We start from the raw sequence: 15,405 nt of genomic DNA, 5'->3' as shown, positions 1-15,405 counted from the left end.
ACTTTACACAGATGGGTTATTGTCTCCATTCTACAGACAGAAAAAAACAAGGCACAAAGAAGTCTAAGTAACTTGCCTATGTTCACCCAGCAGGTCAATGGTAGACAGTGGAACAGAATCAAGATGTCCTGATTCTCTGTCCACTACCCAGTCCTCTGGCTATGCTCCCTCCCAGATCTCCTATATGTCATAAGATGTGCCATCTCATTTGACTTGCACACAAAAGGACAAATATTTTTAAATGTACCAGTCAGTAAGAGACATATGAGAAATAAAAAGTGCAGTGAATAACAAGCCAGGATTAGATTTTAAATGAATACCTTGGCACAGCATTTCCTTTGTGTGTGTGTGTAATGTGAGTGTATGGGGTTTCCTGTACTACTCAAGGATACGGGATTGTCTCCCTCTAGTAGCTACTTTACAATATACAAATCCTATTGACACCTAAAGAACAACCTCCCATCTTCCATGTTAGAGGTGTGATCTTGAGATAAGAGTCCCCAGCAGGGACAGATGCCCAAGGGCTATTCTATGCAGCTATGCACACAAAGGTTTATTGGTGTTCCAAAAAAAAAAAAAAAATCTCCATGGAAATGGAGCTTATTAATGTACTACTGTCCTATTGCTAAATAAGAGTGGGAAGTTCTGCAGAGCTGCAAAAAGTAGTTTACCATTTGGTCTGCGAGCCCTTCCGCAAACCCTTTTGATTGTAAACTCTTTGGAGCTGCTATTATGCTTGTTTAATTTTTGGTGCCTTGTTCATTTGTTGTGACTTGCTGTAAGTTGCCACGTAGTTTCTGCACTATATAAACGATGCATTGTTATAAAAACCTACAGTTTATTCGAGTTAATCCTTGGGTTTAATGTTTCCTGGCTCAACTGCACATCAGGAAAGTGTTTCTCACTACACAAATTATGCTGGAAGGGGATGGTGAACCTATACAAAGTATCTGTGACGCCTTGGAAAGAGTGGCTGGAAACATCAACCTTGAGTTGAGGATCACGTGATTAGCACTACAACCTTGATCTCCTCAGAAGTAAAAATATATTTTGGAGTTTGACTGCTCAGCAGTTCTGAAGGCAACTTGTTTTCTAGGAAGAAACCCTATTTCCTCTGTTGGGCCTCACCTAATTACATCATCATCAGAGTTGGGAACAGCAGCAAGAAACACCTGCTTCCAATAGCAAGAGTAGCCCTAAGAGGATCTGTAGGGGGCCTGCCACCTGTATCCCTTACAAACATTTCTGGCAGAAGCCAAAGAAGAATCACTCCTCTCCCCAAAACAGACGAGAAGCCGAGGGGATGGGAGTAGCTGCTCATGTGGGGAGAAGGTGAGTGTGGCTGTCAAGACGCCAGGGCTTACTGCACTGAAGACACCCGGGCTTTGACCACACATAACAGTCTCTGTCCTCAACTTCTTTAGCAACCCTTGGATCTGCTGTGGGAGAGCACCAAGCAGCTACCTTTCTCCCTCCCCAGCAGCCTTACCCCTAACATGAGAAAAAGGCGGTGAGAGCACAACTAGGGTACCCTCTTGGCAGTGGATCAAGACCTGTAGCCAGGGGAAGAGCCTGAGGTCAAAGGCTGCTACATAGGACCACACAGACGGAAGCAGTTAAGTGGGTTCAGCTGCTCACTTCAGCTTGCTCTCACTCCTCCTATATACCCATCTCTTCACCTCCCACCCAAACATCTCCTCTTCACTTCATCACTATACACATGCGTCTCCACATCTATTCCGGTGGGCATGGTGATTTGCTCATAGATATCTGCTAGACTAGAGACAGCACAGGTGATGCTATCTCTTCCTTACGGCTGAGGCTGCCTTTAGAAGCAAGAGCTAAAGCTCTGCCTGGTGGCAGCCGGTGCTGTCCCTGATACCACTTACTGGCCAGCAGTATGGGGTAGGTAGTACCAGCAACACCCAGCACAGGATGGTGCTTTTCTCTGCAAAGAGATTATAATATGTTACACACACACACCTCTCTCTCCTGGTCTACTGCATATCCTGACCATCACATTTCTACAGAATGAGGATCAGCAAAAACAGGATTCCAGATGTGCTTGAAAGCATGAAAATTGAAGCAGCTAACAAAAAAATGAATAAGGCATTTTTCTGCAAGACAGGAACTTTCTGTCACACCATAAGCAATCATCTGAAGAAGATGAGAGGTGTTGGGAGGGAAACAAACAATTCCTTTTGGACTGGCCCAACTCTTCTGCAGTAACTGTCTCAAGGACGCAATAACCCTAGGACAGTTCTGAATGAAAAAAAGACACTCCCCCTTTCTCTTCCCTCCACACTAGTCTGCAATATGAATCCAAGAATTACTGGCTCTGCATGTTGTGGCAACTCACCCCATGAAATCAGTTTCAAGGACCACTAGCTTGATGCCATCACCACATAAACCCTGGCAGGAAAACAAAGTTACTGTACATTCTGAGATGCCAGTTTTCAAAAATGTAATAGCTGCTGCCTTCATTGATTCAATTTAATGCTCAAAACACACCAAGCTATGAAGCCTGTAAAATTTCAGAAGAAGGCGAATACTTAAAGAAAGTCAATTAGCAAAGACAGCTTTTAAATAAATAAATAAGATACCAATAAAAAATAAATAAATAAATAATGCACATTTTACAAAAACAAAACAGAGGTGGCTGAATATGAATATCCAAATCCACATGCAACTCAAGTTTTTAGCATTTTTGGATCCGGATCCATATGTTATTGATCAGTCCCACATTTACTGTGCGTTTTTCCTCTCTGACAACTGAACAGGCAAACTGTTCTTCAGGGAAGAAATTAAGTCTAACTATATGCGAGCACAGCACCTAGCAGTGTTGATAATATAATAGCAATAATAACCCCACTTCAGCTCAAAGCTCATTATTGTAGAGTACGAATTTGCTCTAAAAAGGAGGGAAAGGTTAACCCAGTGGAGAGCACAGCTATCGCCATCTTTCTTGGCCCCATTCATTCTATAAACATGCCATCTCTAGTTGGAACACTTTTTTAATTATTTTCAGTTGCGAACTGTGAACAACAAGGGTTAAACCACATTCTTCTGACAGCTGAGATTGGTTGGGGAGTATACTTCCAGCCCAGGGAAATTAGACTAGCAGTTTCCAATAATACAGTAGAATTGCACTAATTCTCACTTCACTAATCTAGCAAGTCTAAAGTATAATACATCAGAGAAAACCTACTGTTCCTCCCCCACCTTTCACCAGAGATTTATTAAGGTGACCTGCAAAAAAGAAATAAAAGAACTTATGCGCTTTTTAGATTTTTTTTTAATTTACTATTATGTATAGAGAAGGCAGAGAAGGATTTTTATTTTTAATTTAGGAAGGGTTGGTTTTTTTCCTGCTTCCTGTTTACATTAAACATTCAGGTTCTGTCTAGGCTAGAAAACATGGACTTTTCTACACCTAAGGTTGTCCTGGTTTGACTTAAGGTGCGATTTAAAATCAGTTTAGTTAAACAGATACAAAAGGCTCTTATGACCCCTCTTATTCTGATTTAAATCAGGTTTATTTCAGCTGAGTATATCAGGAACCAGTTTAAAGAGATAAACCACTCTTAAGCCAAAGTATCTCCCAGTACTAAACTCCACTTGCACAATCTTTTTCCCTGGCAAGATATGGAGTCCTGCAGACATAATCTTCCTCTGTGGGGGAGCCTCAATCTGCTAATTACTGTGAAAAATAACAATTGCCTTGTCTTCACTAGGATTTCACCTTGTGTTAACTAACTTCACACACCTTTTTTCCTACTGAAAATGGGCCATGGGTTTGCTGTTCTCAGGTTTCCACTGGAACAATACGCATGACAGAAACTTAAATGACTAAAATGTTTCTTTCAAAGAAAGAAACAGCATCCACCCAATCAGATAGCCCACAAGAGATATTTTACAGGAACTACTTAATGCGAGTTTTAATTGATCATCATTATGTTAACAGTGAGTTCTGTCTAACAATTTCCTGGATATTTTGTCTTTTACTACAAAAGGACTGCAAATAACAGACTCTGAAGAACATAAGAACGGCCATACTAGGTCAGACCAATGGTCCATCCATCCCAGTATCCTGTCTCCTACAGTGGCCAAGCTCTGGGAGTGTGCAGAAGAGGCAATTGGAGTGATCCACCCATCTTCTCTTCTCAGCTTCTGACAGTCAGAGATTTAGGGTCGCTCCAAGCACAGGCCTGAATCCTTGTCCATTTTGGCCTAAGAGCCACCGAAGAGCCCATCCTCCATTAATTTATCTAGTTCTTTTTTTTAGCCCATTTATACTTTTGGCCATCACAACATTCCATAGCAACGAGCTCCCCAGGTTAATTGTGCTTTGTGTGAAAAAATATTCTCTCTCCTTTCTATTAAACCTACTGCCTATTACCTTCATCAGGTGACTGCTGGTTTTTGTTTGGTGGGGGGGAAAAGTAACATTTCTCTATTCACTTTTTCCACACCATTCATGATTTTATAGACCTCTATCATATTCCTCCGTAGTCACTTCTTTTCTAAGATGATCAGCCCTTATCTTTTTAGTCTTTCCTTAATGGAAGTTAGTCTGTACCCTTGATCATCTTTGTTGTCCTTCTCTGAACCTTTTCCAGGTCCACTATATCGTTTCAGAGATGGGGCGACCAGAACTGGACACAGTATTCGAAGTGTGGGCACACCATGGATTTATATAGTGGCATTATGATATTTTCAGTCTTATTTTCTATCCATTCCCCAGTAGTTCCTAGCATTTTGTCAGCCTTTTTGACCACTACTGTGCACTGAGGTGAAGTTTTCACAGACTCCAAGATCTCTTTCAACGGCTAATTTTGAACTCATCTCTTCCGGTTCTTTTATTAAAAATGAACTAAATGTGTTTTCAGGTAATCTGCCAACATCTGTGGTTTCACAATTACATTTCTCTCTTTCTTGTAAGTGTTTTCCTCTTGTCTGATATTCTGTGAAAGATCTACACAAAGGAAACTGACTATATAGGGGAAACAATGAAACTGACTATACACAAAGTGTTGCCTAATATACAAAGTAAAGAAGCTAATTGTTATTTAATCTCTTTCAGTTAGAGTCATCTTAAGTGTTATTTGTATAACAATAGGAATAAAAAAAGTCATACGGAAGTGTGATTTTTAAATTATGTATTTCCTTTAACAATCCTCAGAGCAAAATGTTCAAAAAAATGTGCACATTTTTTCATATGCAAAACTTAGGCCATGTCTACACTGCCAGTTTACAGTGCTGCAACTTTCTCACTCAGGGGTATGAAAAAACACACCCTGAGCACTGCAAGTTTCAGTGTTGTAAAGTGGCAGTGTAGACAGTGCACTAGTGCAGGGAGCTGCACTCCAGTGCTGGTAGCTACTCCCCTTGTGGGGGAAGGTTTTTTACAGCACTAGGAGACCCAGCGCTGGTGCGACGACTACACAGCCACGTTAAAGCGCTGCCATGGCAGCACTAACGTTGCTCATGAAGACATGCACTTAAGCTTGCATATAATTCAATGTGCATATGTAAGTAGGGGGTTTTGAACTCAGGCAGTTACCTACACTACTTGCACACACCTACGCTGCAACCAGAAGCTGTGGCTACACTTAGCACTTCAAAGCGCTGCCGCGGCAGCGCTTTGAAGCGCTAAGTGTAGTCAAAGTGCCAGCGCTGGGAGAGAGCTCTCCCAGCGCTGTCCGTACTCCACCTCCCTGTGGGGAATAATGGACAGCGCTGGGAGCCGCACTCCCAGCGCTGGGGCTGTGACCACACTGGCGCTTTGCAGCGCCGCAATTTGCAGCGCTGGAGAGGGTGTGTTTTCACACCCTGCTGCAGCGCTGCAAATTTGTAAGTGTAGCCAAGCCCTCAGAAGAAAGTGGCTGATGCAATAAAACAAATTATACTTTCTTTTTGGCAAGTTTAAAAGAAAAATGTGAGTATTAATATTTTTGATTTGTAGAATGTTCAATTCCCCTCCCCTCAAAAATAAAAGATACTGTTTCCTATGAAATTACAGGCATTTTTGCCTCAAATTATATAAGAGCATTAACAAAGCTGAAAAAACCCCCATGAATTTGGGTCAGAGCTATGGACTCAGGAGTATGGAAAGAGTGTCTGTTTTGCCAAAAGCAGTATTTTGTTACTCTTCAAAAATTAGCTGGCAGTGTTTCTGCAATGTTTACTGAAGTGCAAACCAAATGTTTTCATCTGGACAGAAATCAAATTGTGGTATGTTACAACCACAACAGAAATCATTTCAATCCAACAGCCTTCTCTCTAATTTGGGCTGCGGTTTCTGTAAAATTGGATTCTTCTTCCTCAATTATTTACACAGACTCCCCCTTAAGCCCCCTTCTCTTATTTCTTCGAACAATTAAACATAGCCCAGCTGTGCTTTTGAAAAACACTAAAACAATTTAAGCCGTCACAGTGATTTAAGAATGAGGCAGGTCAAGGTATGTGCGCCTTAAGCCTGACCCAATAAATATGTGGCATGCCAAATACTACACTACTAGCTTTTTGTGAAGGTTTGGTTTTTCCCTGCCTTTGACACAAGGCCCCATTTTGGGGCAGCATACAGGTGGAAAATCTTGCCTTCTGAATAGGGCTGACATGCCTGCACCTCTGTGCTAAACATACAGGGCCAAATTCTCATTTACAATTTACTTTATGCTGCTCTGACAGGCAGTGTAAATGGTCCTTAAAGGGAGAGTAAACTTAATTTATACCCATATTTTATGGCCCTTTTATACTGTGAGGGTGGCATAATGGAGCCTTATTGAGAATCAGATATGTAGCCTCCAAAGGGAAGAGCAACTATATTTCATTTATTTAATTCCACATGCAGGAATAATCAAATGGGACAGAGAGTTCTCTAGTGCCTGAATAACGTGGAGACGCGTATATCCAATGTGTGCAAGTGAGGCAAGGAGCAAATATGCACACTGCCCTTCAAATCATGCTCCCTCCATCATCACTGGACCATGAACTGCCTGGTGTTACAGCTATGACATACAGCCCAATTTCTCCTTTTTTCCTTTTAAAGCAGCTTGTGAAAGCAGTGGAGCATGGGACAATTGTTTATCCTTCGGGGGAAGGGAAAGCTAGAGATCAATTGGAATTTTCAGAACAAAAATAATTTTAATCTTTCTGGTAGATGAGAGAGACACAGACACACGGTAGGAAGTAGGATACTGGACGGTAAAAAATAAACAGGGGGACTTGTATAAGATTTCTTATCTGAAGATCTCAAAGCAATTAGAGCAATTTTACTCCAACCTCTATGGTTGAGCAATTTCTCTCTCTCATTCACATGCGTGCACACACACACACACACACACACACACACACACACTTAACACTCCTTCCACCATGATCAGATCACTATGAACAGGATTTGGACTTCAGCTGGAGTGCCACCAAGACTGCTCTCCCTGATGCTTCCACAAATACTAACTGGCTATTTTATGCAGGAGGAATCTTTGTTCCATCATCAACCTCTCTCACTGCAGAAGTGCAGAGCAGCTGCTTGTGCTTGGTTCAAAATCACGCACAGTTGCCAGCATTTTTCCCTCCAAGGGACAATTCAACAAAAATGTTGCAATTCTGATCATTCACTAGATCCTTGGCTGCCAGAAGGTTTTACTTTCTCATGAACTGTAGGTTATTTAACTAGTGACTCCAGAGCAACCAGCAATACAGGTGACCTATCAAAAAAACAAAAATTGCTTGCTGCTGTCACCACCCATCCTCCCCCTGCCAGCTGAGCAGGGATCTAGGGGTGACGGGGGCAGGATGTTGGAAAGAGAGCTGAGCTCTGGAGGTGAGTAACTGGGGCAGGGTGGGAAAGGGAGAGCCACACTCTGGGGGCAGAGGGGTAACTGGGGCAGGGGAGAGAGCATCACGCTCTAGGGGTGCGGGGTGAGTGGGGCAGGGAGAGCTGCGCTTGGGGCAGAACAGAGGAGCCGCTGGTACCTCTCTCCACTGGAGCTGTTCCTGAGTGCTCCACTGCTCTTCCAGACTGCAGCGGCAGCTGCAGCTCTTCTACACACACCCCAGTGGCAGAGACAGGTTACTGCAGGTGACCGGACTTTAAGCATCCGGTCAACAGTCTTGACTGGACACTGCTAGGTTCCCTTTTCGACTGGAATTCCAGTTGAAAACCGGACACCTGGGAACCTTAAGCTGACAGCATTTTAACCATGTGTTGTCCAATCTGTAGACCTTTACTATATAATAAAGGAAGTAGGGTGGACACAGGCTCCATTTTCAACAAAATCATTTGTTGGTTATCTTTGTAGTATGAATGTTCTCAAAACTCAGGTTATAAAATGTCAACCAAGGAAACACAGTAAGAAAGGAACATACATTGAAATGTTCTAACCCATGCCACACTTGTGCAAGACCCTTGCTGGTATAACCTACCATTCTCTTTTCTCATTTCTATTTATTGTTCTCATTCTTCTCTTTGAAAGACAGCATCAAATTTTACTTTGCTCTCCATTCTAGTACTCCTTTACTTCCTGCATGCTCTTCTCCAAGTCCCCCTTGTCTTGCCATAGTTCTTCCTCCCCACTCTAGCATTCAGCACTTATACGAACATTAACTATCTACTCATCACAGAACCCATGCAGGTACATTACCTCCCATTTTAAAAATAGGGAAGCTAAGGCAGAATGAATAAGTGACCTGACCATATCAAAGCGATAGAGGGAACTAGTCTCAGAACTAGGATTGGTTTAGAATTAGAACTCATTCTCGTACATATTCCACCAGACCATGCTTCTTATGCTACTAAGCTATTCCTCTTTGTGGTCAGAGGTTACTGTTGCTGCTCAGCAGAAGAGCTATCTCCAGCTGCAGGTTGGCAGCCAAGAGGGAGTTTGAACTAGCCCTGGCACCATTAGTAGCAGCACATATGGCATGTGGAAGGACGGACACAGAATGGGGGTTGGGAATAATTGTTATATTTCCTAACATTTTCACATTGACAATAGACATCAAACCCTGGAACCTGGTTTGCATTTTCATGTCTGTCATCACATGACGGGGGAGAGATTTTTTGTTCCTTTAAAATTAAAGTAAAAAATAGCCATAACATTTCTAGAATTACAAAAATCAGAGGGTTCACAGATATGGACTTACGAAGGCCAAAACCACAGTGACATCAATACCTCTATTAAGTAGTGAAATGTTATTCCCATTTTACAAATAGGTATTGAAAGTCAAATTGGCTTGCCTATAGTCCTACAGTGAGTCAGTGGTACAGACGGGAGGAGAACCCAGAACACGAGCCCCTCTTGTTACTAGAATCAAGTCAATTTCACGTTGCTGCAGCAATATATGAACAGCAGCAGAAGCAGGCACTGACGTCATTCATGTGAATGCAGGTCAGGGGGCAGCGTAAGTGAGAATCTTGATTCCTCTGCAGCACTCGGGAGGCTACAGAGTAGAGAAAAAAATAGAAAGTTCCTTCTGCCTTCTAGCTGCATTTCTAATTTATCAAACATCTTCCAGCCAGAAGTTGGTATGAAACATAGAAGTCTGGACAGCATCCTAGCAGAACACCTATCAACTGCAGAAGGAGGGAGGTTAGTAGACTTTCATCACTCGTACCTCACTACTATGGTTTCCACCATTATCTTGTATATGCTCTTCTGGCTAGTGTGTGCTTTGTAAGTTTTTAAACCTCTATCATTACAGCGTAAATTAATGCTTTATTCTTTGCTTCCTGTCCTAAACCACTGTTAACAATGCACAGCACCATATTTTACCAGTGGGTGAAGTGATCCCATATACAACATATATTTATTTTTCATACCACATATGAGAAAAGCTCTATCTATGGCAGAGCACTGTGTATTAGTCTGAATTTTGAAAAGGGCTTTAGGATTCTCTGGGATGAAAGGTGTTCTATACAAATGTAATATCATTAACGGAATGGTTCAAGCAATTAAAATCTGTTCACTTCAAAGCTTACACAAAAGATACAGGATTAATTCTTATTATTTCTTGTCATGCCAACAGCCCAACTTCAAATGCCCAAATCATTTAGTACCACAAACCAGCTATGAAAATTGCCTTCCAGTTTTTTTTAAAACTACCTCAAGTCTTCATGTTGCAATTCCTTGTATTGTAGAATTAAACTAATCAAGGTTATGAAGCAATTAAAAATCTTCTCTTCCCAACGTGTCAGCATTTTAATGCCCTCCTTTCATAACTATATTGGTAAACCTGCCATTCGATTGGAATGATCTTATTTGGCTTTCTTTAAGCTGTCTGTATAGTTCTTATGTAGTCCCTAAGAGGCTGAAGTTGGAAGTGACAGAGGAGGAGAAAGACCTGGCTGCACTGGTTGATCACAGGATGACTACGAGCCACCAAAGTGATGCAGCTGTGAAAAAGGCTAATGCAGTCCTAGGATGCATCAGATGAAGTATTTTCAGTAGAGACAGGGAAGAGTTAGCGCCATTGTATGAGGCACTGGTGAAATCTCATCTGGACTACTGTGTGCAGTTCTGGACTCCCATGTTTAAGAAAGATTAATTCAAACTGGAACAAGTGCAGAGAAGGACTGCTAGGATGATCCGAGGAATGGAAAACCTACCTTATTATTAGAGGAGACTCAGAGCTTGGCTTGTTTAGCCTAACCAAAAGAAGGCTGAGGGGAGATATGATTGCTCTCTATAAATATATCAGAGGGATAAATACCAGGGAGGGAGAGGAATTATTTAAGTTAAGCGCTGATGTGGACACAAGAACAAATGTATATAAACTGGCCATCAACAAGTTTAGGCCCAAAATTAGATGAAGGTTTTTAATCATCAGAGGAGTGGAAGTACTGGAACAGCCTCCCAAGGGGAGCAATGGGGGCAAAAAAACCTGACTGGCTTCAAGACTGACCTGGATACATTTATGGAGGGGATGGTATGATGAGACTGCCTACACTGGCATGTAGCCGATCTGCAACTGCTAGCAGCAAATATTTCCAATGGCTGGTGATGGGACACTAGATGGGGAGGGCTCTGAGTTACTACAGAGAATTATTTCTCAAGTGTCTGGCTGGAGGTCTTACTCTCAGGGTCTAACTCAGGGGTAGGCAACCTATGGCACGGGTGCCGAAGGTGGCACACGAACTGGTTTTCAGTGGCACTCACACTGCCCAGGTCCTGGCCACCAGTCCGGGGGGTTCTGCATTTTAATTTAATTTTAAATGAAGCTTCTTAAACATTTTAAAAGCCTTATTTACTTTACATACAACAATAGTTTTGTTATATATTATAGACTTATAGAAAGAGACCTTCTAAAAATGTTAAAATGTATTACTGGCACGTGAAACCTTAAGTTAGAGTAAATAGATGAAGATTCGGCACACCACTTCTGAAAGGTTGCTGACCCCTGGTCTGACTGATCATCATATTTGGGGTTGGGAATGAATTTCCTCCCAGGTCAGATTGGCAGAGACGCTGGGGATTTTTTACCTTCCTCCGCAGCCTGGGGCATGGGTCACTTGCAGGTTTAAAGTAGTGTAAATGGTGAATTCTCTGTAACTTGACGTCTTTAAACTATGACTTGAGGACTTCAGTAACTCAGCCAGAGGTTAGGGGGTCTATTTCAGGAGTGGCGAGGTTCTATGGCATGCATTGTACAGGCAGTCAGGCTAGATTATCATGATGGTCCCTTCTGACTTTAAAGTGTGTGTGTGTGGGCGGGGGGGGGTTAGTTTAAAAAGGTTATGACACACACAGAGGAGATATGCCCTGTTAAGATAGCAGAGGATGGAGACACCATGCCACTACATTTTCCACCCAGGAAAATGACAACAGTCAAGGGGTACACCACAGCAGAAGTGAAGAAAAAAATAATTTTCTATCCCTTTTTATTTAAATTGTTAATCATTTTATTTTATTTAGATTATAATCAGTTTTTCTTTTTTAAACTAAGCTTGTTTTAAATGAAATCTGAATTTAATATAAACTATTTTAAGCTCAAAAAATTTATCATCTCTTAAAACCCTTAAACAACAAAAATAAATATGCTGAATCCAAGAGCTTCTATTACAAATTTGTTTTTAAAGGCTGCTTTGCTATATAAAGAAAGAATCAGGGGGAAAACATCTAACTTTTGAGGTCAATCTTTATAAATATGGCACAATAGGTCATGTACTGTATTAAGGGCTTCATCCTGTGGGGGACCCAGGGTCTGTGCACCTGGGTGTAAGAGACTGTCAGAGTCATCACAGGTGTTGGGACTCAGCCTCTGACTCCAGGAGATACCATCATGTATCTCATGAGGATCATCCATTAACCCTTCTCCCTCCCACCCCACGGGGGGTGGTCTCATACTCTTTATTTTATAGTTTCTTCCTACCTGAACATACTAAAATGTACAATTACTCAGCATCTGAAAATATTAAGCTAGTTATTTCCTTAATAAATGTAAATAGTCATATTGTACCCTCCGAGGTAGCAAAAAGATGGTACCAAATATAATGTAAAGGCTCTATTTAATTGTAAATTAACATGTTTTAATAGCTATATCAACCAATGAGAATGCACCTTTCTTTAGAAAGTAACCGAAGTACAAATGGAAAGTTTATGAAAATCAATTATTTAAATTGAGACTTTCCATTTGATTTAAATCACAATTTAAGTTGCTGATTTAAACCACCTTGATTTAAATCAATCCATCCAGCTGCCACCTTAGGCACCCTGGTGTTCACACCCTACATACTACTGCGATAATTTTTGTACAAAATGCACCTTGTGAGATAACATTTGAAAGCTAACTCCACACTGGTCAATAATACTATTGTAAAATATATGTAAAAATGCTATATGTGAAATTATGGATATTTACTAATGTTATGCTTTAAAGTCTGTGACTAAAAGATGGGCAATTGCTAAGTTTTCTGCAGATAACGAAAGGGACCAATACCGCAAATGAGATGTGGCCCAGATTCAATGGGCTATTCATTTGTATCGGAGATTGCAACAGGAAGAGATCATTTATATAGTAAAAAAGAACAGCAGGGGAGGAACTCTCAAGAAGCTTGATCTTCCAAACATTGTGTCTCCTTTACTCAGCATGAACTAATGAACTTTATCTGGGGGTAGAATCATAGAATCTCGGGGTTGGAAGGGACCTCAGGAGGTCATATAGTCCAACCCCCTGCTCAAAGCAGGACCAATTCCCAACTAAATACCCTTCAGAAAATATATTTCAAAGGCTTATTGGACTGTCAAAGGGAGAGGCAAAGAACCCCAAGTTACCCTTCACAAAATACCAAGCTATTTGAGCTCTGTGATAGGTCCTGACCAGTAAAAAGCTGGAAAGAAGACTGTGGGAGAGAGAAAGAGAGAGAAAAACCATCTTGAACAAAGACTGTATCTTGCTAGATTAAGTTTTAGACTTTTAGAAGCATGTTTTCATTTTTGTTTGTAACCATTTGACTTTAACTCTTAAATCTGAACTTATTTCAAATCTCTCTTTTTGATTAAATACACGGGTTTTGCTTTTATTCTACATCAACCCAGTGCTGTATTTGAATTGCAGTGATTATTAAAAGCTCCAGTTAAAGCCACAAGCTGCTGTGCTTTTGTTTCTTTAAAGGAGCAGCGGGTCTTATTACGGACCATTTCAGGACAGACTATTTTGGGGAAATTCAGGACTCTGGCTGTGTTGGGCTACTTGGCTACTTGCAACCAAGAGTGGTGGAGACCAGAGCGTGGCTGTGACATGACAAGCAGGCTGATGGAGTCAAAAGTTGCTGAACCAAGGCTGCTTACTTAACACATAGACACCCAGTGCATGTGTGTATGCTGGCTGGAGTGTCCACACGGGGAGCTACAACAGCAGAGTGGCACTCAGTGTTCTAGCACTAACAGTGGCACAGTCTCTCACTGCTCTCAACTGCACCCCAAAACGTGACACCTGTCCCATGGCCTATTTAAGAGTGGAATGATAGCACAAGGACAGCAAAAGCAACACGTGGCCGGGGGAGGCACCCGGGGTCATGTGCACCCCCAGATTTCTGCCAGGTCACATGATGATGCAGCTGTGGGGTAGCTGCCAGAGCTGGTGAGCTGCTCTGAGGTAGGGCAGAGGTAGAAGCAACGGCTGGGAGCTGCATGGAGAGGCTGGTGCTTTCTGGGGAGGGAGACCGAGGGTAAGGAGGTGGGGGCGTGACTTGAGCTGTGCCTTTGAATTATGTCCTCCCTTCCCCGTCCCCATCAGCAGGTACGGGCTGTCTCTGGAGGACAGGGTCACTGTAATGGTGAAAGGTGCCAAAGTTTGGAAAAATATGCACATCTTTGCTGCAGTGACAGTGGAGTTTGCTGTTTGCACACGTTTTCGCAACACTGCAGCACTGTAAAATTGATTAAATTGGTAAATCACTTGAAAGAATGAAGAATTGTGTGTTTTGGGTTATGAAAGGCCGGAAGTTCTATTAGCACAGGCTGAAAGCTGTATTTTGAGGCTTTAATTACTGAGGTGCCTCTAATTTAGGAATCCCTAAAAATCAATAAAACCTAGTTCCCAGACCTCCAGCTTATTTTGAAAACTGACTCTGGGAAAGCTTTCTAATGTTGGCTACTAAACATCATCTTTGCTACTATCATCTCCCCTGAAGGGTGGAGGTGGAGTGGAAAGACAACTAACTCCTCAACTTTTATTGCTCCATTAACATTTTTAACCTGTAAATAATTGTAGGGGGGTAAAGGCAACTTAAAACAGAAGCTATTAGGAATAATGTGATCTCAGTCACAGAAAATACAGTAAAAGTACAGGCTATTGTACTACAGCATAAAGATGACATGTTCCTCTCCACATGCACTACTGAAAGATACTAATTATGCCTCTGGCAAAGGGCACATGGGCTCCTTCAAAGAAGCTATTTAAAGATAAGAACACTGCAGGCAAACACTTCAGATGTATCTGCACTATTCCATTCCTTCTCATGTTGGAAATTTTGGGGCATGATTTAAAAACTAAAAATAATAAAGGAACGTGAATTCTGCCAAGCCTGGTCAATGTTGTATTCTAAATACTTTGAAAATACACCTATTAATTGTTAAAGTTTTTTCGCCTTAGCCAGATGGCTTTTTTAAAACAGAACAAAATTAAAAATGCCCATTAATGCCCATTTTCAAGTGAAGAGTTTGAAAAATCAATGAACAGTAATTTCAAAAGTGTCCACAGCCCTCACAATTTGTGCTAACGAAAGAAAGCAGGAATTAGTAAATTCTCTCCTCAATTAAATTAGAGCATGTTTAAAAAGAATAATTAGGATCATAAACTTTCAGAGAAATAAAGAAGAATCCAAAGTAATATGGATCTCAGTCCTACAAAGGGATCTCTAAGCATGGGCCTCTTCGCCCTTTGTGGAGTCCTGCTGTC

General features: G+C 41.5%; 1 protein-coding gene across 1 annotated transcript in view; it reads right to left on the bottom strand.

Annotated features, from left to right (window-relative positions):
• The window catches only part of JARID2 (jumonji and AT-rich interaction domain containing 2), a 315,297-nt gene that overhangs the window by 62,747 nt on the left and 237,145 nt on the right, over positions 1-15,405 (bottom strand). The gene's annotated exons all lie outside the window — the stretch shown is intronic.

The sequence above is a fragment of the Mauremys mutica genome, chromosome 2, assembly GCF_020497125.1.
Source record: "Mauremys mutica isolate MM-2020 ecotype Southern chromosome 2, ASM2049712v1, whole genome shotgun sequence".
NCBI classification, from domain to species: domain Eukaryota; kingdom Metazoa; phylum Chordata; order Testudines; family Geoemydidae; genus Mauremys; species Mauremys mutica.
The sequence above is the reverse complement of the archived record's forward strand: the minus strand, read 5'-3'. Positions and strand labels throughout refer to the sequence as shown.